Source organism: Meleagris gallopavo, chromosome 5, assembly GCF_000146605.3.
Source record: "Meleagris gallopavo isolate NT-WF06-2002-E0010 breed Aviagen turkey brand Nicholas breeding stock chromosome 5, Turkey_5.1, whole genome shotgun sequence".
Lineage (NCBI taxonomy): Eukaryota > Metazoa > Chordata > Aves > Galliformes > Phasianidae > Meleagris > Meleagris gallopavo.
Window position 1 is genome coordinate 10774093 of NC_015015.2, and position 4201 is coordinate 10778293.

The following is a 4201-nucleotide window of genomic DNA, read 5'->3' on the forward strand; positions in this document are numbered from 1 at the left end:
TTGTGCTTACGGCCTGTTCCCTAACCAAAGCTGCTGTAATAAGCTGTCCCTTGGGAAAGCTCTGGGAATTGAAGTGCTCAATGAATTTGTTGCTGAGGTTCTCTCCCGTGCAGCTCACCAAAAGCCCCTGAGATGGTAGGGATGCTGTCAGCTGGCCTGGGCTTAACTCATCCGTTGCACCTGGAGCACCTGATTGGGGTGAGGGGAACAGGGGATTGGTGTTGGCTTAAGGGCTTCATCCTCACAGAGTACCTCTGAAAATACAGTCAAACATTTAGGCTGGAGAAGAGCTCTGAGATCAAACCTCATGCAGATCCCACATGCTTATTCTCAGCCTAAGCCAATGGCTAAGCCCTTCTCCAGACGAATTAGGAAGCAGGACTGCTGTGTTTGCCTTCACAAGTTTCCCATTCCAGCAGAAGGCATTTGTGTGGATGATTTTACTATGGCTTGGCAGCTGTATTTCTTCTTCAGAAGCACTGATTATTGCAGTATTTCCAATAGCAATGTTTGGCTTCAAGTCAAGACGCTCCCAGCATCCTTACAAGGGTCGCCCAAACTCCTGTTGCAGCAACACGAGAGTGGCATCAACTGTAACAGTGTTAGCAAGAAGTCAGCCACAAACAGTTGTCACTTAAGTGATACTAACTTTAGGATAAGGGATTCTACAAGCTCACCCCGGGCCTTTCTGCTCCGTGTACAAACTGTCAGAGTGAAGGCATGGGGACAAGAGCCTCCTGCCCGTGAGAGTCACGTGTGCAGAGTCTACACGAGCACATCATTTTTCCTGAGGGATATAGCTAGGGATTCAGTGCCCAAAACAGAAGCTCCAAGGCAGACACAAACCCAACTCTCAGGCCCAGAGCTGCAGGAGGGTCAGGCGGAAGAACTGCGTTGAGGAATCAGAATTAGTGGGAAAGAGTAGGCAGCAGCAACCTGGGGTCACCAGGGAGCACGGGCTTGTCAGTGTGCAGCTACAAAACACTTCTGCAAGCCTCATGTTTACACCCATCGACACAGCCACCCATGTACAAAACCAGTGAGGAAACAAGACCTGAGCAGTTTGCTCATAGCTCCAGTTACTCAGACCCACAGCCCACTGCTGGCCTCCTCTGTGTGGTCTTTGGTATTTGTAAATTGCTTGTTAACCTGCCCCCAGCCCATCTCACACACCACCAAAACAGCTCGACCTTCCCATCTTCCCACCCAGGAGTTCCCACATCACAGATGCACTGATGAAGTGGAAATAAGTTGTGGGACCACGTTAGGATGGTCAGCCCCTTCCCCAGACTTAAGTAACCCTTCTGTTTTCAACCACCTCCCCTGCTAGCATTTTGAGGTACTCAGGCCAAAGCTACACTTGTAACAAAGCACAGCACACTTCATTTCACTGCAGGGGTTAAATGGTGCTCCTCCTCCTCATGGGCAGCTCGAGGCTTAGCTCCATAGCTGCCCTACCCTGGAACCTGCTGTTTGGAGAAATGAGTTACTGCTTCTCTACCCGAGGTCTGAAGACAGGTTTTGCTCTTACCAGTGCTTGGTCTCTATCATACTGACTAGCTTTTTCCGTCGTTTCCCCCTCCTCCTCCCCCTCCCCAGTAATCATGGAGGAGGTTTAAGCCTACACTGAAACACAAGCAGAAGAACAGAGAACTAGCCCTAACAAGGCATCTTCTAGAGAGGGATCTCTGTGTACCTGCTGGGAGCATCACCAAAAGCATCATCCTCAGGGAAAGCCCTGGCAGATGGGGTGCTCCAGCACCAGCAGGCAGGAAGAACCCAAGAGAAACATTTGATATCTGCCCAAGGTATCAGTGTTGATCTACAGTGAAGAAGAAACAGTCATGTAGAGAAACAGATGTAAGAGGACACGATCAGCAGTGGCAGATACAGAAAGACCAGTGATCTCAAGCATTAGGATAGCCCTACTGACTTCAGACAGCTCATCCTTCACACGGCACGCAGACAGCAGGAAAGAAAACATATTTGAACCTCAACCCCATAAGTGCTTTTTTTTCTTTTTGTGGGTAGACCTTGGTAGGATCAGAGGCATAAACAGTAGAAAAGAAGAAACTTTTGATAATAGGACTGTTGGCTGCCAGAACCAGGGCAATGCTGAAAGCTTGGACCTCAGAACATGCAGTTTACTGCTGCAGAAACCTGCCTTCTCTCCATCCCCTTTCATCTCCTGGCCTCAGCCCCACTGCTTTAAACCTCCAGTATAATGGTTACCCAGTCACCAGACCCAGTAAACTGTGCTTGCTTTTTAAGTTGTTTGGCTTTTCATTTTTTATTTTATTTTATTTTTTTTTACAAAGGGGAAGAAAAACCAACACAGAGAAGCATGATAGCCCCAAGGGGAATTTTCTGTTAAAGCCACTGCCAAAAGAATGACCAACTTGTAAGTGAGATGTTGACACTTTTATAACACAGCAAATATCTTGCTTTAGAGTAAAACACTTCAAGTTTTATTTTAAAGAAATAGATTTTGTCAGGATATTAAATACTAGGAGGAAATGTTGCAATACTCAACACATTCTCTCTTCTTGCCATTTCCCCATTTCACACACACAACTCCATCAGGATTTCACAAAGGAGCCCCAGTCCCTATAGCAGAACAATGCATGCAAAGAACAGATGAAACCTACTAGGCAAACAAAACCCAGTGCAAAAGAATGCACAAACATAATAGTTCTCTTACCAACACACAGAGACCTCCCTCCTAGTTCTCAGCACCAGTTTGGCTCCATCAAGGGCTTGATTATATTAAATGGAAGCCAACTGGTTTGAGTGCAAGCACCTGCTTCCCTTGGTGAAGCACCTGTGTGCCATTCCCTGCTGAAGGGGCTCTGCACTTGTCCCTGTCTTTCTTCTGGCCCAGGAGACACATGGCACCAGAGTAAGTGTGCAGCACATGCTGCATTTGGGTCTGATTTGAACAGAGACGAGGATGCTCTGCGCTGACTCCTTGCCCAATTCCCCCCAGACCCTCTCCAGCAGCACTGATGGCTGTCCCACCGCTGCATCCCCACGTGCTGCAGAGATCTAGGGCAGCACAGGGGTAGTTTATACCCTTCAGTCTTTGGTCTCTCTGCAGGACAGTCAGTAAACAGGGGGGAGAGCAGAGAGGCTTTTGAAGTGGGGAGACCACAAAGCTCATTTAGGATGCACACACCACCGAAAAACCCCAACCACCAGACAGTAATAACTTCAAACCAGTGCTGACTGGAGTTGAAAACAGAGATGTACGGGCAGAAAAAGAGCACCTAAGCCAAGTACAGAAGTGGTGTAAACTGAATATGATTCTGTTTATGATGCTGGAGAGAGCTAATGGTTGCCGGCAGGCAAGTCTTGCTGTTAAAGAAAATCACACACCTTTCAAGTCTAGCAGAAATCATGATGAACCATCTCTTTGCAGTAACATCAGGTGGAGAGAGCAAGGCTGGTATCCATGTCCTACATGTCACGTGGCCGGTTGGACTATACTGTGAGGTCAGGATCCTTGGTGGCATCTGGGGTGCCAGAAGGGTAGATGGACTTGGTGTGGGACACTGCCTGCAAATTGTTTGCTTTTGCTGCCTTTGGGGAGCAAGTGAACTGAACAACCCCCTGCTGTCCTCTCAGCCTGATTTCTCACTCCTTGGTGAAGCAGCAACACCACTGCAACGCTGCATCCTTCCCTTGGTAGCATCACTGTACTCCATATAGTAACCAGTAATAAGCTTCCCACTAAGTTCTGAGCAATATGCAAACTATTAGTTTGCCAGAACTGACTAAGTTATTTATTGAGAATAGAGTGGGGAATTTGTTGCTGCTTGCTTTCCCCTGATAATTTATGGTCTGAATGGAGACTTTATTTTTGAGCAGAAGATGCTCAACAGCTCCAAGCCTGTTCTGCATCAGGCACCATGCACAGCTGCATCCTGTGCTCCTGCAGCCCAGCAAGATGAGGTGATCCAGCCACAGGGACAGCCACAGAGTCAGCAATGGAGTACTCATAAACCGATCACTTTAGCTCACTCTACAGCTGCTCCTACAAGGTGCAAGGATCAGATCTGTAGATTGAACCTGATGATCCTGAAGGTCTTTTCCAATCTAGATGATCCTATGATTCTATGATTCAAGACATGAGGACTTTGGACCTCATTCCTTACCGTGGGTCTGGAAACATCGGGAATTTTCAAGCTGGGACTTGCTTGGT

At 47.6% G+C, this 4201-nt stretch overlaps 1 long non-coding RNA gene across 1 annotated transcript; it reads right to left on the bottom strand.

The window, feature by feature from the left end:
- LOC109367675 lies at nucleotides 1-2731 on the bottom strand. Its single transcript, XR_002114977.2, has 3 exons — nucleotides 2702-2731; nucleotides 1697-1822; nucleotides 1-591 (listed from the first exon to the last, which is right to left on the bottom strand). It is a non-coding gene; the product is annotated as an uncharacterized LOC109367675 (long non-coding RNA).
- Nucleotides 2732-4201: the final 1470 nt, after the last annotated feature.